Genomic DNA, 25,641 nt, shown 5'->3' on the forward strand with positions numbered 1-25,641 from the left:
ACGTCAACTGTAGACTACCCTCTCCCTCACCAGCACAGCTGTTAGCAGACTAATTGGTCTTTGCCAATCTGATAGTGAAACATTAGTGCTTCATTGTAATTTATGTCTTCAAAAAATAACTGAATGAAATAGATCTTTTCATATGTTTAAAAGACATATATACCCATTTCCCTGTAAATTGCTAATTTACAGGTCCTTTGCCTATTGAAAAGTTTGAGTTTTGATCATTTTATTGATTTGTAAGAGCTTTCTATATATTAAGGAAATCTGTATTTTGACTATTGCATATATTTTTTTCACTTTCTCATTTGTCTTTTGACCTTGTTTATGTATTTTTTCATGCAAAATTAAGCCTACCAATTTCTTTTTCCCTTTGTAGCTTCTGGGTTTTGGATCTTGTATAGAACAGTCTATCTTATTGCAAGATTGTAAAAAAAAAAATTTCCTCTGTAGCATTTTTTTTTTTTTTTGTCTTTATTTTTTTAATGTTACATTAAAAAAATGTGAGGTCCCCATATACCCCCTACCTCCCTCACCCCACTCCTCCCCCCATAACAACAACCTCCTCCATCATCATGAGACATAATCATTGCATTTGGTGAATACATCTCAGAGTACCGCTGCACCTCATGGTCAGTGGTCTACACCATAGCCCACACTCTCCCACAGTTCACCCAGTGGGCCATGGGAGGACATACAATGTCCAGTAACTGTCCCTGCAGCACCACCCAGGACAACTCCAAGTCCCGAAAACGCCCACACATCACATCTCTTCCTCCCACTCCCTACCCCCAGCAGCCACCATGGCCACCTTCTCCACACCAATGCCACATTTTCTTTGATTACTAATCACAATAGTTCATGAATAGAATATCAGTAAAACCACTCTAATCCATACTCTATTCCTCCATCCTGTGGACCCTAGAATAGTCGTGTCCACTCCACATCTATATCAAGAGGGGGCTTAAACTCCACATGGATGCTGGATGCAACTCTCCTGCTTTCAGTTGTAGGCACTCTTGCCTCCCTGGTGTGGTGGCTGACCTTCCTCACCTCCATGTTAGCTGAGTGGGGTAAGACCAATAAACCAGAGTGTAGGAGTTGCAAGGCTGTTGAGGCTCAGGACCTGGCTATCACATAGTCAGTCCAGAGATTCAGGTCCCCTGGGTATACATTAAACCCCAGCACCAACTACAGTTCTGGCAAAAGTAACAGGGGAGACTTGTGAACAAATATCACATCTGAGTCCAGCTCCATCACACAGAAACACAAACTCCAAACTAGGGTCAACTGACATGGCACTGAACTCCATCTGCCATGACAGTAGAACCTGTGGGTCTCCGTAGCCCACAGAAGAACCAATACCTGGGGTTGTATCTACTTTATCTGTCTCTGGGACTCTGTTCAGATGTGCATAAGGGCAACCCCTCTGATAACCTCCCTGCTCCTTTTGGAGACTCACAGCCATACAAACTCATTTGTCCTCTCCATTTCCCCCTTTTACTCAGGTCAAAAAGCATTTTTAACTCCTGGTATTATATGTAGACTGAGATATTCCGCTGGTCCTCGCTGACCCCTTTATTCAAGTTCATTTTCTAGTTACATCATCAACTGGTACTTGGTAGTAATCCCTTAGCACTAGGGAGGCTCATTTCCAGGAGTCATGTCCCACGCTGGGGGGAAAGCAACACATCTACATGCTGAGCTCAGCTTCGAGACTGGTCACACTTGAGCAACACGGAGGCTCTCAGGAGGTAACGCTTAGGCACCCTGCAGCTCTAGGCTTTTTTCTTATTTCAGGTACACAGGCTCACAAGCATAGTCATTAGTATCAAGGGCTCATTGTTAGACCTTCATTCTTTTTTGGTCTTTGCCGTTGCACTTGGGGGATTGTTGCTGTTCCTTTAGGGACTGTGATAGAGCTCCCCTGGCTAGGAACTCAGCACTCCCTCAGTTGTTGTTTTTAATTGTAACCACTATGAAAATATCCAAACATTTTATATACCCTGGATATATGCCCTGTAGAACTCCCTGCCAACCATGTGTCCCCTGTCAATAACATCCCACACTAGTATTCCTCCCCTGCCAGTGTTGAACCTCTCTGTGATCCAAAACTTCTTCAAAAGTGAAGCCCAATATATTGCCAGGTTCCATTAATAGTAAAATGGAATATAGTGATGAGTTTAAAGGTTAGATATAGAATACATATTAATTTAGAAAAATTATGGTAAAAATAAATGGGGGTATCAAAAAATTTAAAAATGCAAAAGCTCTGTTTTTGATGTTTTGCCTTCCATCACTGCAATAAGTGTTGCCCTGTATGCAAATTGGCAAGGAACTACTTCCATCTTTTCCTCAGTGTCTATGTCCTATCTTTTTCTTTTTTTTTCCCTAATTATTAAGCTTATCTTCACAAAAGTTTTAGATCACAGTAGTTCATATATACAATATATAGTACTCCTACATATCCAATATAAAACCCTTTTCCCTTCAGAGCAATAAATCTTTTTACATATTCATACTTTATTTACTGAAACTGATGTACAGATATTGAGACAGTAGCTTTCAAACTAGGTAACATTTGTGTTTATATTGTGGTTTATATTTTAGACTATACAATTTTCTAAATTTTTAGTTATCTTTTGCATTATGATTTACATTTTAGCCTATCAGCCCCTATATATTTTTGGTATAATTTTACATGTCTTATATCCATCCTTGTGAAACTTGTGGAACACTTCTATTGCCCACACAGGTACATTGGTTCCATCTATTCAGTACCTCTTTCTCCCTCCCGTTAGGGCCCACAGTGACAATCACTCTTCCTTGCTTGAAGGTTCACATTCAGAGATACTTGCAACAGTGTTGAGGGCTTGATATGCTCAATTGCCCTAATGCCCTAGGAGCCACCATTTCTCTCGAGAGATACAATTTCCTCTATTTGAGAACATCAGTCCTCCCCAGGATGTGGGTATACCTTCACTCTCATTATATGGGTCTCTATCCAATGATATAACCCACTATGGCAAAATGAGCATTCACATACTCCCTAGGAGCCTGTCCTGCATGAGATTATCCCCTTTAAGCATCTTAAACAGGTAACTTTGCTTATTATATTTTTGAAAAAGTTTTCTCAGCATTATACTCTCAACCATATACCTGACAATTTCCTATGTTCGTATGTTCCCCCTCCCTCCCCCCAATTTCTTGGGCAATATTACTCATCCTCCCATCCCTACCCCCTTCAAGCCCGCAAAGCCCCACCCAAAGGTAACTCTATGCCCCCATTTTATCCCTTCCTTGTACAAATACTTATCTCCAGCTTATCATAGATTTCACCCATGTAGGTGTCAGCTTACATCCTTCCTCTTCCCCCCAATTTCCTTTAAGCCTATCATCCAGTCTCTAGCTCTCTGAGGCAGCTTGGTTTACTTTCTTCATATCATTGAGGTCATGTAGTATTTGTCCTTCAATGCCTGGGTTGCTTCACTCAACATAAGGTTCTCAAGATTCATCCATGTTATTATGTGTGTTTGTAGTGTATTCGTTCTTAAAGCTGAGTAGTATTCCATTGCATGTATATACCACATTTTATTTATCCATTCATCTGTTGATGGGCATTTGGGTTGATTCCAACTTTTGGCAACAGTGAACAATGCTGCTGTGAACACTGGTATGCATATATCGGTTTGTGTCCTTGTTTTCAGTTCTACTGGGTATATACCCAGCAGTGGAATTGCTGAGTCATATGGCAAATCTATAGCTAGTTTTTTGAGAAATTGCCAAACTGTCCTCCAGAATGGTTGGATCTTTCTGCATTCCCACCAGCAGTGGATGAGTGTTCCCATTCACCCACATCCTCTCCAGCATTTGTAGTCTTCTTTTTTTTTTCATAGCTGCCAATCTTATGAGAGTAAGATGGTATCTCATTGTAGTTTTGATTTGCATTCCCCTGATAGAGATTTGGAGCATTTTTTCATGTACTTTTTAGCCATTTGTATTTCTTCTTTGGAGAAGTGTCTGTTTAAATCTTTTTCCCATTTTTTAAATGGGTTGTTTATCTTTTTATTTTCAAGATATAGGAGTTCTTTATATATGCAGGTTATAAGTCTCCTATCCAATATATGGTTACCAAATATTTTCTCCCATTGCATAGGCTCTCTTTTCACTTTCTTGACAAACTCCTTTGAGGTGCACAAGGCTTTAATTTTGAGAAAGTCCCATTTATCTATTTGTTCTTTTGCTGCTCGTGCTTTTGATGTGAAGTTCATGAAGCCATTTCCTATTACAAGGTCTTGTATAAGCTTCCTTACACTGCTTTCCAAAGTTTTTGTGGTCTTGGCTCTTATATTTAGGTCTTTGGTCCATCCTGAGTTGATTTTTGTATAAGGTGTGAGATGGTAATCCTCTTTCATTCTTTTATATATAGATATCCTGTTCTCCAGGCACCATGTATTGAATGGGCCATTCTCTCCCAGTTGAGAGGGTTTGGTGGCTTTATCAAATATTATATGACTATATATATGAGGATCTATATCAAAACTCTCAATTTGGTTCCATTGGTCAGTGTGTCTCTCCTTTTGCCAATACCATGCTGTTTTCACTACTGTAGCTTTATAGTATGTTTTGAAGTCAGGTAGTGTGATTCCTCCTATTTTGTTTTTCTTTTTCAATATGTCTTTGGTTATTCGGGACCTCTTTCCTTTCCAAATAAATTTCATAATCTAGTTCATTAAAGAATGCTGTGTTGATTTTTATTGGGATTGCATGGAATATGTAGATCAGTTTGGGTAGGATAGATAACTTAATAATATTTAGTCTTCCTATCCATGAACAGGGAATGTTCTTCCATTTATTTAGGTCTTCTTTGATTTCCTTGAACAATTTTGTGTAGTTCTCTGTGTATAAGTTTTTTTACATCTTTAGTTAAATTTATTCCTAGGTATTTGATTTTTCAATTTACTATTGTAAATGGTATTTGTTTCTTGATTTCCTCCTGAGCTTGCTCATTATTGGTGTACAGAAATGCTACTGAGTTTTGCACATTGATCTGTGACTTTACTAAACTCATTTATGAGTTCTAGAAGCTTTGTTGTAGACCTCTCAGGGTTTCCAATGTAGGATCATGTCATCTGCAAATAACAAAATTTTTCTTCTTCCTTTCCAAGTTGAATGCCTTTTATATCTGGTCTTGCCTCAGTGCTCGAGCAAGTACGTTCTAAGACAATGTTAAATAGAAGAGGTGATATTTGGGCATCCTTATCTTGTTCCTGATCTTAGAGGGAAAGATTTTAGGATTTCACCATTGTAAACAATGTTGGCTGTGGGTTTTTCATATATACTCTTTATCATGTTCAGAAAATTTCCTTGTATTCCAATCTTTTGCAGTGTTTTGGTCAAGAAAGGGTGCTGTATTTTGTCAAATGCTTTTTCTGCATCTATAGATATAATCATGTGATTTTTTTCCTTCAGTCTGTTCATATGGTGTATTACATTGATTGATTTTCTTATGTTGAACCATCCTTGCATACCCAGAATGACTCTCACTTGGTCATGGTATATAATTCATTTAATGTGTTGTTGAATACGGTTAGCAAGTATTTTGTTGAGGATTTTTGCATCTGGTTCATTAGAGAAATTGAGCTGTAATTTTCCTTTCTTGTGGTGTCTTTGTTTGGCTTTGGTACTAGGGTAATGTTGGCATCATAGAATGAGTTAGGTAATGTTCCTTCTGTTTCGATTTTTTGGAAGAGTTTCAGCAGGATTGGTGTTCTTTCCGGAATGTTTTGCAGAATTCACCTGTGAAGCCGTTTGGCCCTGGGCTCTTCTTAGTTGAGAGGTTTTTAATGATTGATTCTATCTCTTTACTTGTGATTGGTTTGTTGAGATCATCAATTACTTTTTTCATCAATATAGGCTGCTTATGTTTTTCTAGGAATTTGTCCATTTCCTCTGAATTGTCATTTTTGTTGGAATATAGTTTTTCAAAGTATCCTCTTATGATAGTCTTTATTTCTGTGGGGTCAGTGGTGATATCTCCTTTCTCATTTCTTATTTTGTGTATTTGCATCTTTTCTCTTTTTTTCTTTGTTAGTCTAGCTAAGGGTTTGCCAATTTTTTTGACCTTATCCAAGAACCAGCTCTTGGTTTTGTTTATCTTTTCAAGTGCTTTCTTATTTTCTATTTCATTTAGTTCTGATCTTATCTTTGTTATTTCTTTCTTTCTTCTTCCTGTGGGGTTACTTTGTTGTTTTTTTTTACTAATTCCTCCAAATGTGTAGTTAGTTCTTCAATTTTTGCTCTTCTTTTTTGATGTATGAATTTATGGCTATTAATTTCCCTCTCAGTACTGCTTTCGCTGTGTCCAATGAATTTTGGTACGTTGTGTTATCATTTTTATTAGTTTCAAGGTAGTTATTAATTTCTTTTGAGATTTCCTCTTTGACCCACTGTTTTTCTAAGAGTGTGCTGTTTAATTTCCGTATCTTGGTGTGAAATCTCGGCCTCTTGCCCTTACAGATTTCCTGCTTCCCTCCACTGTGGTTAGAGATATTATTTTGTATGATTTTGATCTTTCTGAATTTCTGAGCCTTTCTTTGTGGCCTAGCATATGGTCTATCTTGGAGAATGATCCATGTGCACTTGAGAAAAATGTATATCCTGCTGTATTCAGGTGTAATGATCTGTATATGTCTATTAGATCTAGCTCCTCTACTATACCGTTCAAAGTTTTTGTTTCTTTATTGATTCTCTTTTGAGATGTTCTGTCCAAAGTTGATAGTGGTGTATTAAAGTCTCCCACTATAATTGTAGAGGTATCAATTGTTTTACTTAGTTTTTCCAGTGTTTGCTTCACGTATTTGGAGGCGCCCTTGTTAGGAGCATAAATATTTATGATTGTTCTTTCTTCTTGAGAGATTATCCCTTTCACTGATATGTAGTATTCCTCTTTGTCTCTCACAATTGTTTCTCATTTAAAGTCTATTTTGTCTGATATTAATATAGCTACTCCTGCATTTGTTTTGGTTATTGTTTGCTTGTAAGATTGTTTTCCAGCCATTCACTTTCAACCTCCATGAATCCCTGGGTCTAAGATATGTTTCTTGTAGACAGTATATAGATGGGTCATATTTCCTTATCCAACCTTCCAGTTTGAATCTTTTGACAGGTGAGTTTAATCCATTGACATTCAGTGTTATTACTTTCAAGGAATTATTTATGTTAGCCATATTTTGTTTGGACTTGTGTTTGTCATATTTTGTTTGTTTTTTTCCTTCTCTTTTTGTCTTTTTTGTTGTTCTTACACTCTCCTCCAACTCTGCCTTTCCTGTTTTTTTCTTTCTTCCTGCGGAGCTCCCTTTAGTATTTCTTAAAGGCCAGGATTTTTGTTGGCATACTCTTTTAATTTATGTTTGTCTTTGAATATTTTGAACTCTCCATCGTTTTTGAATGCTAGTTTAGCTGGGTAGAGTATTCTTGGTTGGAAATATTTTTCTTTTAGTACCTGGACTGTATCATACCACTGCCTTCTTGCCTCCATGGTTTCCGATGAGAAATCAGCACTTAATCTTATGGAGCCTCCCTTGTATGTGATGGTTCTCTTTTCTCTTGCTGCTTTTAGAATTTTCTGTTTGTCTTGAGCATTGGATAATTTGACAAGTATATGTCTTGGGGTTAGCCTGTTGGGATTTATGGTGTTTGGGGTGCGTTGTGCTTCCTGGACATGTACATCCATCTCTCTCAGTAAATTTGGGAAGTTTTCAGCCGTTATTTCCTCCAACACCCCTTCTGTCCCCTTTCCCTTCTCTTCTCTTTCTGGGATGCCTATAAAACATATGTTTGTGCATTTTGTATTGTCATTCAGGTCCCCAAGTCCTAGCTGGATTTTTTCTATATCTTTATCGATCAGTTCTACTATCTGTTTGATTTCAGATGTTCTCTCTTCCACGTCCAATTTTTTCCTCTGCCTCTTCTAATCTGTTGCTATTTGCTGAGAGTGTATTTTTGATTTCTTGAACTGTGGTGTTCATCCCCATCATATCTGTTATCTTTTTGCATATGTCTGCAATTTCCTCTCCAAGTGTTTTCTTCATATTGTTAAACTCTTCCTTTACTTCATTAAGTTCATCTCTAATATATGTTTTCAGATCTTTAATTACTTGTCTGATGTTCTGCTCCCCTTCCTAGTTTTTAGTTTGTTCATTGGTTTTGGCCATATTTTCCTGATTATTAGTTTGGTTTGTAGTTTTTTGTTGCTGTCTGGTCATCATTTTATCTTGATGGGTTTAATCAGTTCCTTAGCTTCTCTGTCTAGTCTTGGAGATTAAGTAGTTGTTGGTCGTGCGTAAGTGTTATATCTTTTCTTTGTCATTTTGTTCTTCTTACTGTATTTTCTTGTTGCTGGCTAAGTTTACTTTGAAGGAAAATATTAGCGCCTGGGAAAGCAAAATGAGTAAGAAATCAAAATGTATATGGTAGTATTGCTAATAAATGTTAACAGAGCAACAATGTGAGATCTAGGAGAATGGATATTAGACTCACGTAAGTTGTGTAGAGTTATAGCAGTAAGTAGAGAACCTATAATGAGACAGTCAACTGAATATGGGGAGGAATATAGTATGGCCAGTGTTTTCATTAGAGAGAGAAAGAGAAAAGTAAGACAATAATATCTAGAGTGGATAAAAGACAGAAAAGAGAAAAAAGGTATTAGAAATAAAGTCGACAATTTGGGGGCCAAAGAAAGGGAGATGAAATGTAAGAGAAACAGTAGATGATGGAGGATAGAAAGATGTGGGAGAAAGGGGATAGTGTAGGAGGCCAAAATCAATACACACAGAAAGAGGAAATGGAGGATGAGGAAACACAGCAAGTGTGAAGCGCTCCCTCTAGCACCTATTATATAAATAAAATAAAATAAAATGAGAAGAAAAAGAGAGAAAAGAAAAAAAAAGAGAAGATGGGGGGGGCAAAGAAAAGTGTGTGTGGGGGGGGACAAGCAAGGAAAAGAAAAAGAGGAAAAAAACTAAATAAATGAAAAAGGACCTTGAGGGATAAAATGGGAGAAAAGACCAGGAGACAATGCAGTATTAGCAACCGCGACAAAAAAAGAAAAAAAATAACCAACGTTTCAAGCTAGCTCTTTGCAGTTAAATAATACACTTAGGGATCTGACCTTCCCCCTTTCTCCCTTCCTCACTTCTCTCTCTCCCAGGGCAGCAGGAAAGCTGCCTGAGAGGTCTGGTAGGAGATCCAAGTAGGTCCTTGTTGAACCAACTCAACACAGAAGACTATGACTCCTTATTTCCAGCGTGAGAGATCTACACCTCAGCAGAAACCCCAAATATGCTTTTAGAAGCTTGGATAGCACCTCCTACAGCCCCTCCCCCTTAGTTGTGCTAGGAGAGGTCTAATTGATTTTCCTACTCCACCTTTTCCCAGACCAAGTTTCCTGTCCTAGGACGTTTAGGTAAATTGGGCTTTCTCAGCAGATTCACCTCTTCTTTCTTCCCAGATTCTTTCCCAAGCTGGCTGGTACACTCCTCCAAGTTCAAGGAGAGAGAAAAAAAAACAACACAAAACCCCGAGGGCTAGGGTAATCAAGGACCTCAGATGGACTTCAGGGTGTGGTGGATTTGGGGATAGGAAGTCTGTGATACTGCAGACTCAAGGTGTGTGAGTCTCTGGAGTGTGGGCCACCAGGGTTTAGGGGACAGAGACCTCTGAACCTCGCATCTGGTTAACATGGAGCCTGGGAATACCACAGCACAACAAACCTTCAGGGTTTGCCACGGCCAGGCTGTCAGCCCTAGGGGGAGGGGTCCCGCCCACAACTTCTGACCTCCGTGTCAGAAACCCGAAATTCCACCTCTTACAAGAATCTCTTCTGTTACTGTCTCACCAAATCAACATCCAGACAACTCCTGTCCTGCAAGCCCCCAAAACAGCCCACTCAGGGTTTGGGAGCACCGCAGTACAACAAAGATTTCAGGGATCGCCACGGCTGGGCCGCCAGCCTTATGGGAGAGAGGTCCCGCCCACAACTTCTGACCTCCATGTCAGAAACCCAAAATTCCACCTCTTGCAAGAATCTCTTCTGTTACTATCTCACCAAATTGACTTCCAGACACTTCCTGCTCTACAAGCCCCCGAAACAGCCCGCTCAGGGTTTGGAAACACCCCAGCACAACAAAGATCCCAGGGATTACCAAGCCCGGGCCGCCAGCCCAAGGGGGTGGGGCTCCACCCACAACTTTTTACTCCATGTCAGAAACCTGAAATTCTACCTCCATCACTGTCTCACCAAATCGACATCCAGACACCTCCCACCCTGCAAGCCCCCAAAACAGCCCGCTCAGGGCTTAGGAACACCCCAGCACAACAAAGCCTTTAGCAATCACCAGAGCCGGCTGCCAGCCCCAGGGGGAAGGGTCCTGCCCACAACCTCCAACCTCCGTGCAAGAGACCCAAAATTCTACCTCTTGCAAGAATCTCCTCTGTCACCGTCCCACCAAATCAACGTCCAGACACCTCCTGCCCTGCAAATACCTGAAACAGCCCAGTCCAGCAGGACCCCGACCGTATTCAGCTGCTTCTTTGCAAGAGAGATTATCACATTTGTTTCTTATATAGAGCCTGAGAGGAGGGAGCAAAGCACATATCTAGTGATTATAGTTGGCCTAAACGTTTTTATACCCATGCAAGCAGATAAAACGAAATGACTTTACCAGTTTTCCTGGTCAGTAAGATATAAATTAAGTTCGAAATGGAAAATAATCACTCAGGAAATAGCATTGCAATATACATTACATAATAGGTGCACTGTATTCTTAGGAGTTAAGAGTAATGGAAGTGCAATTATTGTAAGTCGAAGACTGCCATATATGGAATTTTTTTACTCCAAACAATTTAAGATTTATGTTCTGACTGTTTTCTGCAATGCTAGATTATCTGAGTCTATGAAAAGCTTAGCACAGGAAATGGAAATTTGAGGTACATGTGTGCAATAGGGAGAAAATATTTTGAGTTCCTACTGTTACAAAAATGATAGTTTTTTAAAAACACTTAACTTTGCCCAAAAGGGGATTTATTTCTGTAAACAAGTTGTATCGTTCTTGACTTTAGAAAGAGTTTGTCATTCTTGGCTTGAAATAAAGAGTAAAGCCTGACTTGGGTTCAAATTGCTTCTCTGCTACTTACTAGTATGTGACTTGGGAGAAGTTGCTTTACCTCACTGAACCTCCTTTTGATTTCCACTTTGTAAGGTTATTCTGTAGGACATCATGAAGTAGCATATGAAAGAACTGGGGTTTTGAATCTTGGGAGGCTTACTTTTGGGCTTCATGAAGGTAGCTTTTGAACTTACATTGGGTGAATGACCAGTTACCTTTCAGAGTTTAGTTTAACAGTTTTCCATCCTGCCTGCAAATGTGAAACAGCACTGATAAAATATATTGCATTCTATTTAAATATTTTCTCCTAAAATTAAGGTATTTCAACCAAATTTTATTTCAGGCAGGTACAATTATTAATTCAGCAACTATTTATTAAACCCCTCCCTTGACAGGTAAAATAGTCTTGATTCTGATCGCCAGTATGCCATTACAATGTAAGAAATACAAGCAAACCATGTTGAGCATGGGACTATTCCCTTCCATGGACATGGAACTTTGAGATATTTGAATACTGGGAATGAATGTGCTGAGTGTCTATTAATGGAAAGTCTTTAGCTTCTGAGGATATGCATTTATTGTAGCCAACGAGCTGTGTTGCTCATTTCCATCCACACTTGTGTGTCAGTAGTTCAGAGGCATTTTTCTCCCCTCTTTGTGCATGTTGATCTAACTAATGTTCTTATTAATTTCAATGCATTTCTGCAAGAATATACTGTTTATTGTTTTTCACCATCTTTCTGCAGTTTAGTCATAGAGGAGGGTGTGAGGATGTTTAAAGAAACTGGTAGTGGGGCTCGATTTTTAAATATTTAGATGTTTCAGCATTTAACCTGGAAATTGGAACCTGGGCTTTGCCATTTAATCCTCTAGACTATTCAATATATTGTGGGACCTGAAGACTTCTGTATATATTGTGCCTTATCAGTCAATTCTATTACTATGCCTTTTTAAAATTAAGCACCAGTTTCAGATTTGTTTTGAAAACAATTTGCTAAGTCAATATTGCTAATGAATATAAACTCTACTACAATTTATTAATTGTTCTTGTCAAGGGTGATCAGAAATGGGTGAAGTTACTGAGTTTTTGAAAGTATCTAGGTTTCACAATATGGTCTTGAATGGCCATAGAGTAGGAGCACCCATTGAGCACCTATTAATTAAATGACCCTGCACTAATATGCATTGAGCCCCTACTCATCACATCCCCACAACTTTTTCGTCTCCATGAGGAGGTGAAGAGGTTAAGTTAAGCGCACAAAAGCCCATAGCTTGTAAGTGGTCAAGCCAGGATTTGAATGCAGGCAGTCTGCTCCAAGCCCATACCACATTATACAGTGTTCCTATTAGCAGAATGTTCTGGGTTCTGGGCTTCTAGGTTATTGGCTATGTTGCATAAAGGAATTTAAGTACACAACATTGGGTAGGAAAGGGAGTGAAGAATTTATTAAGAAATAAGAAAATAAAACAGTACACAACCCCAGACATGGGTGCTGGGCATGCTACAAGTTAAGATGTGCATGCGGACCATAGTGTAAACCAAAAATTTTAAAACCTTTCCTCTTCCCCTTTCCTAATGTTGGGGAGGGGCCCCAGCAGTTTGCTGTACTAATTGGTTGCCCCATCTATTAGTTCTCAGGGGACCAATGATGAGGCCTTTTGTTTGGAGTTATCCAGGACCAATGGGGAGGCCTCTTGGGAGTTACCTGGGGCTTTTCTTTGACCCGGGAAAGAGATCCAAATGGGACCTCTTGGCCAGGGTCTTGGCAGGGTCTTTCTTACTTTGTTCTTAATGGCAGCCTTCCTGCAGGTGATTTCCAGGCAGGATTTCATGGCTGTGTTTTCTGCCACCTGTCTTCCCACTTTCCCTAAACTAACCTGCCTCAGTCCATCTAGCTCAGTAACATTGTCCCCATTTTACCTTTGAGGAAATGGAGGTTCAGAATTAAATGGCTTAACCATAGGTCATCCAAGGTCACCCAGCTAATGAAAAACCATGTGGTCTCAGATCCAGATTCTTCAGTACTGCTCAGAAGGGTTATTTAAGGCAGGACAGTTCCTCCTATGTCTGTTTTCCTCACACATTTCAGGACTTTTAGCATCCTGGGACCTGCCCCCTAAAGAAAGTGCAAACCAAAAATGCCTCTATGTATTTCTAATGCCTTCCTAATACCTTCTAGTAGGTGTCATATTTATATTTCTTAATTTCAAAGCTTGTCTCTTACCATTATACTATATTGCCTTTCCTGGCAATTTTTTAATCAACAGTAATCAAACTCGACTTTTGCTCATAATTTGGAATAATTGTAAATGCAAATCATTTCAATACAGAATCACAAATGAGAGATAACATCTCACCCAACTCCCTGTTTTGTAGATTAAAAAAATGAAAACACAAAACTCAAAGTCCAGAGATGGCAGAAAAGACCTTCTCAAAGTCAAAAAACAAATTGGTTTATCTCTGAACAGAGGCTGGGGACATTCCTTGGCATTACCAGTTTGCTTCAGGCAAATGTCTTTAACTGAACTGTGTTCGAGCTGTGTTTATTTTCTAATGAGTGATTTTGACCTTCTAAAGGGAGACATTTGGGGAGTTGGTGTAATGAGTTGAAACAGCACAGGAAGGTACTGCAGAAGAAGTTTGAGGCTAGTTAGGAAACATTATTTCTGAACATGGTTTTTGTTTAAGCAGTTTTATAATGCTGATAAAACTGCATGCTAATGATGAGACTTGTCACTTTTACTCTAGCGGACGTTTGTGAATCAGGCTTCCCCAGAATTTAAGTAGAATAAGAGGAAGGTTGAATAATCTCATATACATTAAGCATGAAGGTTTCCATGAAGGAAAAGAGTTTTGGTGAATGAAAAATATTGTTTAATAACATCCACTTGTTCAGAAAATTTGTTGAATGCATAAAGTGGAACACCGAATCGTATATTCTATGGATAAATCTAGTATAGACTTTACATGTTATTTATGGCAGTGATTCTTTCATACCCTTTCTGTTTCTTCAATGGGAGATAATATTAGAAGATGACTTGGGAAGTGGCTGTGGTTCCATCATTTGGGCTCCCATCTACCATATGGGAGGTCCTAGGTTCATGTCCCGGGGCCTCCTTTTGAAGGTGGGCTCACCAACAAGCTGCGAAGAGCCGCCCGGCCAGCAGATGCTGTGGAGGGCTGACTCAGCAAGGCAACGAAACAAAAAACGGACATAAGCAAAAAAAAAACCCAGAAGAGGTGCAGCAAATGGACACAGAGCAGATAGCAAGCAAGCCTCAAGTGGGGAGGGGAAATAAAATAAATAAATACAGAGAAGAATGCACAGCAAATGGACACAGGGAGAAGACAGCATGCAAAAAGCCAGCGGGGGCGGGTGGGAAGATTAAAAAAAAAATGACTTGCCTACTTCTACTTGGGTAACTAGACAACTGAGTGTTTACTCTATAAGAGCAGGGTTAGAGGATCACTCTGGTAAACTAACCCTTATTTTGCCTGACAGGATGAGCTTCATTTGTTTGATAGTACACCTATAGAATATTAAAAGGCAGTTTAGAGTACGTTTAATGAAAAAGTTGATTCATTATGCAGGGAAGGCCACCAGATAATTATGCCTTTTAATACAGCATCTTTAATCTCATGGATCATGGAATTCCTTGGGCCTGGAATTTGCATCATAGTTAATCAGTTAAGCCACTATGACCAATGCAGAAATGTCTTCTGATGAATGATGGGAGAGAATGTGCAGATGTTTGGAGTAAGCCTTCTCCAAATACCCTTATACAAATTTGATGGTGTTGAGAGATAGGCCTTTCTTGCTGTTGGAAAGAGAACTTCATTGAAACTGTTGATACAGACCTTTCATTAATGATTCAGAAATAGTGGAGAGTTGCTTTGAAATCAACCACATCAAAATAACAGGAAAATAATTTTCTGTCTGCTTTTTATTTTTCTTATATAGAGAGTGAGAACATTATTTGGGAAAAGTCTGTTTGGATTAATAACTCACTTTGCAGACTCTAAGATTATTAGCTGTTTTATGTTCCTTTTACTTTCACAAGGGAGTAACCGCTGATTAAAGAGCCAGATATTGGAGAATTTCTTAAAACTAAACAAAAATTCGATACCATATTCAGTTTGTCTCCTGGGATCATTCCTCCTGGCTTGTGTCCTAATCATTTATACCCATAGCTGTAGTGTATTCCAATAATTTGTATTTTTAATGATGCCCTTGTCTAATGAAGGCCATGGGAAATTGGGTTCTGAGGACTCATTTATGAAAGTAGGAAATTTCCCCAAAAGTATATTTAAGGAGATAGGAAAACATTCAGGTTATAATACTAAGTGAAAAAAGGTTACAAAATAGCATATATGTATCCTCAATTTTGTAAAACCCAACTATGCTTTCAAAATTTTACAGTGAACCTGGATAACTCTTACAATATAAGAAAACAATTATTATTTGAAGTGCACGTGGGAGAAAATCAATATTCTACCAAAGAGTGAATCAGGCATCTCTCAAAAAAAAAAAAAAGAAAAGAAAATGAGGCTGGGGGACGGGGCAGGGACAGAGATGTAGAAGAATATTTAGTAGTTTACTAGCCTGTAAAGAAGGCCTGCGGCGGAATGAAAAAGTTTATAATGTATAGTCCTATGTTTATAACATAAAAAAAGTTTTCAAAAAGTATACATAAAATGGATTAAATTATATAAAATATGCAAAATGTATGTAGACAAGCATACAGGGAGGAACTTCCAGGAAAGATGATAAAGTAGGGAGCTCCAGGACTCAGAGCTTCCACCAAAACAGTTATTCAATAGTCAGTAACTGTCTGAAACAACTATTTTGAAGCCCTGGAGGCCAAAAGAACACTGCATGAGCAGGAGGAAGAGGTTGATAAAGTACAGTAAAGAACTGAGAATTGCTTCTAGGTGAGATGGCAACCAGTGCCCATCCTCCAGTCTCAAGGCAGGCACCTGTCCAGTCCCTGACTAGGTGCTCCTGATATAAAGGGACATAAAAATCCTCTTCCCCAGGAACAGGAGTGGGCATGGCTGATCATTGATCATGGCTTTTGATTAGCAAATTCAAATTGCTGAGCTCTGAGGGCAGTCATTGTTTCAGCTTCACCCTAGAGTGCAGCCATTGTTTCAAAGATGTGTCAGCCATTATTTCAGCCCCCCTGGGACAGGGACCGAGGCTTTGGAGATTTAAAGATGCAGGATTTCCTCAGTGCTGTTGGGGGAAATTTATCTGAAGGGTTGCTTTTGCTAGGCAGACCAAGAAAGCTCAGCTTTGGGGAGCTGCCAGAGAACTTTTCAGCATCATTACTAACACCCTCCAGGGGATGCTTTGGAGCTGTTCTATGCCTCCTTCATGGGTCCCTGGTCCTATTTTGGCTGGGAAAAAACAAATTGAAAAATCGCAATTGGGAAAGTCCTCCCCTGGGTGACTTTCCTCCTGAATTTGCCCATCAGGCAAAAGCAGTATCAGAAACTACTGAGACAGACATCCTGGGGCAGAGGCCTGCAGGGTTTAGATACCCTTGAGAGGGAAGTATGTCCTCTGGGAAACAGAGGGACAACCAGTTGTCTCCAAAATGACAAAAAACACAGGACAAGACTGTAGCCAGTAAGATAGAGAAAATCCTGCACAGTGCATTTGATTTGGCAGACCTTCCTGATGGGAGGGCTGAAGCTCAAGAAAATCTCTCTTTTCCAGCTGGCAACAAAATCAAGACACAGATATCCCAGGGAATAAATCCCAGAGTTAACATTTTAAAATATTGAAATGTACAGTGTGCCAAGTACAAGACAAAGAAACAGGAAGTGATATGGGCCGTACAAAAGAAGAGGATAAAATTATCTACCACCAATAAGAAGATAAGAATGTGGGCATACTGAACAAAGTCTTTAAAAAATGTTCTTAAAAATGCATAAAGAGGGAGTGGATGTAGCTCAAGTGACTGAACACCTGCTTCCTATGTACAAAGTCCTGGGTTGGCTCTCCATTACCTCCTTAAAAAAATGCATAAGGAGGTAAATGAAAATATGGAGAAAGAACTACAGGATATCAGGTGTCTAAGTAAAGAGAATTTTGAAGTGGAACCAAACAACTACTGGAGTTGAAGACCGAAAATAAATGAAAAATATACAGGAGGATTTCAGAGCAGAATGGAGCTGATAGAAGAAGAAAAAAGTCAATGAACTTGAAGTAAGGACACTTGAAATGGAGGATCAGAAAGAAAAAAGAAATCTGTGTCATGGGAGTTCCAGAAGGAGAAAGAAGGGAAAGGGAGCAAAAAGAGTATTTGAGGACATCATAGCTGAAAATTTCCCAATGCTCACAAAAGAAATGAACTTACATGTCCAAGGAGTGCAGTATGCCCCATTCACAATGGATCTGAAGACCTACTCCAAGACACATACTATTCAGAATGTCAAACATCAAAGATAAAGAAAAAGTCATGAGAGCAATAAGGGAGAAGCAAACCATCCCATACACGGGATGCCCAGTAAGACTTAGTGTGGATTTCTCATCAGAAATCATGGAGACAAGAAGACATTGGTATGATATAGGTAGGCTACTGAAAGAGAAAAATTGGCATCAAAAAATTCTTTATCTGGGAAAATTGTCCTTCAAATATGAAAATGAGTTTAAAATATTCCCAAATAAACAGATGCTAAGAGAGTTTATAAAAAACAATCCAACTTTGCAGGAAGTATTAAAGACAGCCTTACAGCCTGAAAGAAAAAGATAGGGAAGAGAGGTTTAGAGGAAAGCATAAAAAGCAGGTATAGCCAAAAGGATAACCAAAAGAGTAAAAAGACAAAAATAAGATATGACATGAAAACCAAAGAATAAAATGTTGGAAGTAAATAATGCATTTATAGTAATATTGAATGTGAATGGATTAAGCTCCCCAATCAAAAGATAGAGAATGGATTAAAAAACACCAGCCATCTGTACGCTGCCTACAAGAGACTCACCTTACACCCAGAGATACAAACTGGCTGAAAGTGAGAGGTTAGAAAAAAGATACTACACATGAACAGTAACAAAAAAAGAGCAGGGGTAGCTATACTATCAGACAAAAAGACTTTAAATGCAAAGAAGTTTAAAGAGTAACAGAAGACCATTATGTATTAACAAAAGGAAATAACAGCCTTGAATATCTATGCACCTAACCAGAATGCCCAAAAATACATGAAAACTCCGGCAAAACTGAAGGGAGAAATAGATATCTCTACAATAATAGTTGGAAGACTTCAGCCCACCACTTACATCATTAGAATAGAACAACTAGACAGAATATCAACAAGGTAACAGAGAACTTGAACAATATGTTTACAGGCTAGACCTAACAGACATATACAGAGTGTTGCGGCCCAAATCAGGAGATGATACTTTCTTTTCAAGATCTTATGGATCTTTCTCCAGGATAGATCACATTCTGGGTCACAAGGCAGGTCTCAATAAATATACAAAGATTGAAATTATGCAAAGCACAACACTATAATTATACTAAAAGCCATTGATTATATGGTTTGGGTAGATTGTATGGGATATAAATATATCTCAATAAAAACTGCTTCCTCTCTCTCTCACACACACAAACCCAGGTTTGTCTTGGCATAAGCACAATCATACAGACCAACGGAATAGAATTGAGAGCTCAGAAGTTAACCCTCACATTAATGACCAACTGATTTTTACTAGGTGCAAAGACAACTCAATTTGGAAAGAATAGTATCTTCAACAAACGGTGGTGGGAAACCTGGATCTCCACTTGAAAAAAAAAAAAAGGAGGACCCTTCCCTCAATGCATATGCAAAAATCAACTCAAACTGGACCAATGACCTAAATATAAGATCTATCAAACTCCTAGAAGAAAATGTAGGGAAGCATCTTCAGGGCCTTATGTAAGATAATGGTTTCTTAGACTTTACACCCAAAGCACAAGCAACAAAAGAATAAGTAGATAAATGGGGCTGCATCTCAATCAGAAGGTTTTTTTTTTTTTCCTTGAAGGACTTTATCATGAAAGTAAAAAGAGAACTTTCACAATGGGAGAACATATTTAGAAACCATATATCCAATAAAGGATTAATATCCTTGATACAGAAGAAATCCTACAATTACCAACAAAAAATCCAGTTAAAAAATGGACAAGATACTTGAATAGACATCTCTCCAAAGAAGATATTCAAATGGCTAGAAAGCGCATGAAAAAGAGGCTTAATATCACTAAACATCAGGGAATGCAAATCTAAACCACAGTGAGATACCATTTTACAACCATTAGAATGACTGCTATTAAAAAACAGAAAATATTTAATAAGCATTGGAGAGAGTGTGGAAAAATAGGAACCTTCATTCTTTGCTGGTGGCAATGTAAAATGGTGCAGCCACTGTGTCGATTTCTCAGAAAGCTAAGTATAGAATTACCATCTGACGTGGCAATCCCACTACTACATATATGCCCCCCAAAATGGAAAGCAGGATATTTGCACACCGATGTTCATAGTGGTATTATTCACAGCTGCCAAAAGATGGAAATAATCCATGTGTCCATTAACCAATTAATGCATAAACAAAATGTGGTATATACATAAAGTGGAATATTATCTAAGATTAGGAAGTAATGAAGTTCTGATACATGTGACAACACAGATTAATCTTGAAGACATCATGTTGAGTGAAATAAGCCAGAACAAAAGGATAAATATTGTATGATTTCACTGATTTTAAACAATTTGAATAAGCAAACTCAATATAGAATATAGGTTACCAGCCTGTGGGGTGGGGGTAGCCAATGGGAAGTTAAGGCTTAAAATGTATAGGGTTCCTATTTAGAATGTTGGAAATATTTTGGGAATAGATAGTGATCATGGTTGTACAACATTGTGAATGCAATTAGCAGCACTGAAATATATATATGAATATGATTAACAAGGGACATGTTAGATTGTATAGATGATAAAAGAATGAAAATTAAAGCAAATTCAAGTCTAATTTAAACCATGGACTTTAATTAATATTACAGTTTAAAAATGTGCTTTCTTCAGTTTTAACAAATGTTCCACACCATTGCAAGGTGTTGGTTGGTGGGGTGGTATAGGGGAGTCCTGTATTTTATGCATGAGTGTTCTGTAAAGCCAGAACGAGTGTTCTGTAAACACTCGTGCATTAAAAAAAAAAAAAATATATATATATATATATACACACACACGGAAAAAAAGTATATGGAAATTAAGCAATTATTTAACACCTATTATATGCCAGGCACTGTTCTTGGTGTTTATGAGATACATGTGTGTGAAACAAAGGTCCCTGCCCTTGTGGTCCACACAAAAAAGGACTGGACAGCAATATTTCAGTATGGTAAATGTTTCTGATTGAGGGCTAAGTTTATTGGTAATTTGTCTTATCTGTGTACATCTTTATTTTCTAAATAAAGTTATGCAAAGAACATCTATTACTTTTGCAACAAGGGAGCAAGAAAAAATTTTCAGAAAGATTTTTACTTACTGAAAAATAAAATAAATTCATTTCTGAATGTTACTTTTCTGTTATCTGGACAGTTAATTTCCAGCTATACCATTCCATTACTGAGCCATTTGAGGATTTGCCTTTTAACCCAGACCTCCTAAGGGACATGATTTTTTGGTATGCTACAGTTATTACTATTTTAGTGATTCAAGCTTAAGACACAGGGCAGTAAATAAGTGGAAGAATGATTCTTGGGCTGTTTTTCAGGGCCCCAGATTACTTTTGCTAGTTGAGGCCCTCTTTGTCTCTGCATAAGACTGGTCTAGATGGACACTTATGAAAATGTATTTTCATTTTTCTTTACATGGATTTGCAGTGTGGGGCAGGGTAGGGGAAGGCCATTTATAGAGAATTGCAGGATCAAACACCTAACAATGATTAATTCTTTGGAGGGTAGGTAGAAATCCAGTCATGAAAATAATGACTAAGTGTGGAAAGTAGAGGTATGTCTTGACTTCTAAACTGAGAAGCTTTAGTTAAAAAATTGGTAATGGGGAAATATGATAGGTTATTATTGGGTGTTTACTGGTATCTGTCCTAAGTACTGTTAAAAGAAAAACTTTTTATGCAATATAAGATCTCACACTTAAGTGACTCCTGAATTGATCAGTATCCTGTTCTGAAAGTAGAAAGGGAACTCCACCAAGGGAGTGGAAAAAGGACACATATAGAGCAAACACAAAAGCAAGAGAAGAAATGTTTTGATGTTCTGATTGACCGATGTTAATTTTCCATTTTACATAGGGAAGTCTTACAGAGTAGGAAGCAGATATACATTAGTTAGTAGATTTGACTAATCTGATAAGCATCTCTCTTGGACAGAAACTCCTTTATCACCAGGTGTTGTTTATCTGCACTTCTGTAGGGTGTGTTCCATTATTCCATTTTATCATAATGCTCTTGCGGACAAGAAGCTTTGATTAAATAATAGATAAGGAAAGTTTGACAACAACCCAACCCAGAAACATTCCCAATAAACCAGATGCAGGGTATTATTGATTTGGCCCCTGATAATACACCCTGGGATGTTAGAAAATTATTTCTTTGATTTTTGAACTTCTCAGTAGAAGCTCTAGGAAAGTTGGACACTTCTTGGCAGCCTGCAAAAGGTAAAGATGGTGAATCCTAAAATTTAATAAATAATTATCTTTTTGTTGGAATGGCCCTCTTCTGTGTGCCATACACCCCAGTTCCCTATCAATAAAACAGGAAGACATTTGCTGGTTTTAAAGGTTTGTTTCATGGATTAATAACACATACATAAAATATCTAGATGCCTGGCCCCTAACAGGGAAGTGTCTCTGTCTGTTGGTGTTGCTATTTATCTCCCTGGTATTGCTTGCTACCTAGAAATGTAAATGATGGCTTATGGATTTTTCTCTTTGGTAAACTGTGAGCTCCTTCAGGGAAGCCACTCTTTCGTTTTTGTGTAATTCCACCTTGACACTCAGTAAATATTTACTGAATGAAAGTTGAAGTATTCTTTTCTTCAACTTAAGCAAAGACACTTGACCACTGCAAGGAGAGAAGCCTGTTGTTTTCCAGTTTTTCCCAGTTTTACGTTGAATTTATCTCACTGTTTCCTGGGGCATGGTTGGTGCTTTCACTCTTTGTTATCTCTTGGAATAAGTATGTGAGGTGTATTTCTATGAAATTTTTAAACTATCCCCCTCCCGGAAAGTCCTTACACATTTTGGTTGATTGCAATTTGTAAATCTTTCTCCTAGCCGAATCTCTTCCAAACTCTGTTCAAATGTGTTTATTAGGTAAGCCCATTTGAGAGGCAAGTTACAAAGTTGTTAAAACTCCCTGGTGGTTAATAGAGTCTGTTAAATTTTGCTGCTTTCTTTTACATCTCAGCCAAGCATCTCAGAGAAAAGAGCTCTGTGATTTTCTAAGGAGAAGTATGTTTAGCTTTAAACTGAAGCAAGATTTCGTAAAGGGCTGGGAGAATGTATTCGGTTTACCCTTTGCATTACATTTTTAATCTGGTAAGAAGGCAGTCCATGAAAGGCAGATTAAGGTTTTCTGTGAGTGTAATGAAAAGTCATTCTCCTTTGTGAAGAGAGGGAATACCAGCTGCTTGCAGGAAGAAACCCTGTGAATGGCTCCAGGAGGAGACTCTGCAACTTTCAGTCAGCAAAAGCTAGAGATGATGCCTGGATGTTTCAACAGTAGAGGATCCCTGTGAGAAATAGTGAAGGTTCTTCCCAAAGCAGAGGAAAAAGGTAAAGGTTCAGTTAGACCATGTTTATTGAGAGTTAAACACTAGAAGAAGAAAACACTAACTTTGTATTTTCTTTAAACCATATTTTAATTTGCATAACGTACCATTTATACGAATGAGAATGTGTTGAGTGTATATATGTTTTTCACACTCATAGAATACCTAAAATATAATGGAAAATATAATTAAATTGGTCTTGTGTTGTTAGTGTTCCCATTATGTTATTCATTTCTTCTCAGAGTACTTCCCTCTGAAAAGAAACAACTGAAGAATAACTAATAGGGTTTGAGACAGGGATGCCAAAAATGAAGCATGACTACTGCAATCTCTGTGTCATGTGTCTGTCCATTTCAGCAGTCTCCCAGTGTTGCTCCCTCGGCAGCTCTGCCTACTGATCAGTTAGGTTGGCTCCTAAAATGAAATCACTACCCTACCTGATCTAGGAGGAAGTAATAAACTTCTAAAAGGGTTGTTCCTACAAACGCAAACTTGTAAATTTGCCATGCCTTGCATAATTTTGTGAGATTTAATCTTTTCCATCTTCACCCTTAGTTTTTCAGACTAAATTCCAACCATTCCTTTTAGTTTGGCATACCAGAATTCTTATGAAGACAGGAAGGATACCTTATTCTGTACAGTCCCCACTTTTTTATCCTCCCCTCCACCCCTTCCCATTCTTCTGGTTGTCATTAGGTTGATATCTACAAAGATTCTTGCTTTTCTAAACTTAAAAGTTTAGAGTCATGGCCTTAAAGGTGTAATTTGGGTACTTTTTCCCCTACATGCTTTACTGTATGCATAGTTGTATCTTTTTTTTTTAAGATTTATTTTTAAAATTAATTTCTCTCCCCTTACTGCCCCCCCCCCCCCCCCCCCCGTTATCCATTCTCTCTGTCCATTTCCTGTGTGTTCTTCTGTGACTGCTTCTATCCTTATCAGCGGCACTGGGAATCTGTGTTTCTTTTTGTTACATCATCTTGCTGTGTCAGCTCTCCGTGTGTGCGGCACTATTCCTGGGCAGGCTGCGCTTTCTTTTGCTCTGGGCAGCTCTCCTTACGGGGTGCACTCCTTGAAGGTAGGGCTCCCCTAGGCAGGGCACTCCTTGCACGCATCAGCACTGTGCGTGGGCCAGCTCCACACAGGTCAAGGAGGCCCAGGGTTTGAACTGTGGACTTCCCATGTGGTAGGCGGATGCCCTATCCATTGGGCCAAGTCCGCTTCCCCTTGCATTGTATCTTGATGTGTGTTCTACTACAAAATCAGGCCTGCAGTTTTTCCTGTGTATTCCCTGAGCTACCTTATATATAAAGATAATTACCAGAGTGCTACCCTCAGCAGCTTTAGCAGTGATCTAATTTATAAGAAGGGTCCATCCATTCTTTTGTTTCCTGTGTTTAAACCACTGTCTAAGAAGATACTTCCCCCATTTCACCAAAGGAAGGAATATCAATATCCTCTACTCAGTATGGCATCAACAGCAATTTGAAACCAGAAAAAAATGAAAAGGAACACTAAATGATTTGGAATCAAAAAGCAGATTCAGTTGGGTTCATCGTTAAGCTTGAACTGTTGTGCATCTTTGATATTGGACAGATGTGATTTGCAATCCTTTTTCCACTTCTTTACATTGTGTCCATGGACAATTCACATAACCTCCTGAGCCCAGGGTCTGCATCTCACAGGTTGGGGATTCTAACCTCCTGCCCCCTTGCAGGGTTCTTATAGGATTGAATAAAGGGACTAAATGTAAAGTCATTCACAGAGCCTGACAATCATGTAGTTGTTGTCATGAAATATTTGTATTCTTTAGTGAGGATGCAGTAAGACCTTTCTAGCTACATGTCTTTTGGTACCTCACATGTACTATTAAAAAAGTAGATAATTTATTTTCTCTCCCTCTTAAGAATAGAAACTTCCCATTTTGGTCCCTACTTTTTGAAAGTACTTAAAAAAATTAAATATTCATGCGGGGTGGCATGTTGTTTGAAGATGGGTTCCTTATAGTTTTATGGTGGGAACTTGCCTCTCTGTGTTTATGACTTTGAGGGATATCGCATTCTTCTGATTTCTTCTCTTGCAGTGGGAAACCATACAGTGAGATAAACCAAGTTAACATCTCAGAAAATTACACCTCTCCAAGTTGTAAGGATTTCTTTTGAATATTTTTCAATGTACAGAACGATAAGCGGGCCTACTTTTCAAGTAACAAAGCTATTCAACTTTGTAGTAATTCAGAAAATTCTTTGGACCCCAAATAACTCAATTCCCATTCTTTTCATTTAAATGATTCTCGGGCAGAGACACAATGCAACTATTCTGTATCCATGTACTTGGTTTCATTTCTAAGAACATTGCCTTTTTGTTTATGGTGTCTCTAGCTCTGCATACAGAGGGAGCTGTACAGAAAAACAGCTTTGATTTACCTACTGACTGTTTAACTTCAGGCACCGTACTTGGCTGTTTTGGAACTCAGTATTCTTATCTCTAGACTGGTGGAAGCAAACCAGACTTCATAGGAACTGGACGATCAAGCGAGATGATACATCAGTAACTTAGTTTCATTCCTAGCATGGATAGTGAGGTTAGTATCTTTAAAAAAATAGAACGACAATAGGTGTTTTTATAGTTATAGAAAGGAGATCCAACTCTGACCGCCCGCTCCCCTCTTCCCTTTGCTGCTCCCTTATCTCAC

The 25,641-nt window shown here is 38.5% G+C and overlaps 1 protein-coding gene across 26 annotated transcripts in view; it reads left to right on the top strand.

Annotated features, from left to right (window-relative positions):
- The window catches only part of SGMS1 (sphingomyelin synthase 1), a 390,648-nt gene that overhangs the window by 177,006 nt on the left and 188,001 nt on the right, over nucleotides 1-25,641 (top strand). Inside the window, exon 1 of one of the 26 annotated variants that reach the window (XM_058298861.2) lies at nucleotides 25,394-25,530. The exons of the other annotated variants lie outside the window; for them this stretch is intronic. The gene's annotated coding sequence lies outside the window, so the exon portion shown is untranslated. Of the gene's footprint in view, nucleotides 1-25,393; nucleotides 25,531-25,641 lie in introns of those variants that run through there. 26 annotated transcript variants of the gene reach the window in all.

The sequence above is a fragment of the Dasypus novemcinctus genome, chromosome 6 (genome assembly GCF_030445035.2).
Source record: "Dasypus novemcinctus isolate mDasNov1 chromosome 6, mDasNov1.1.hap2, whole genome shotgun sequence".
NCBI lineage: Eukaryota > Metazoa > Chordata > Mammalia > Cingulata > Dasypodidae > Dasypus > Dasypus novemcinctus.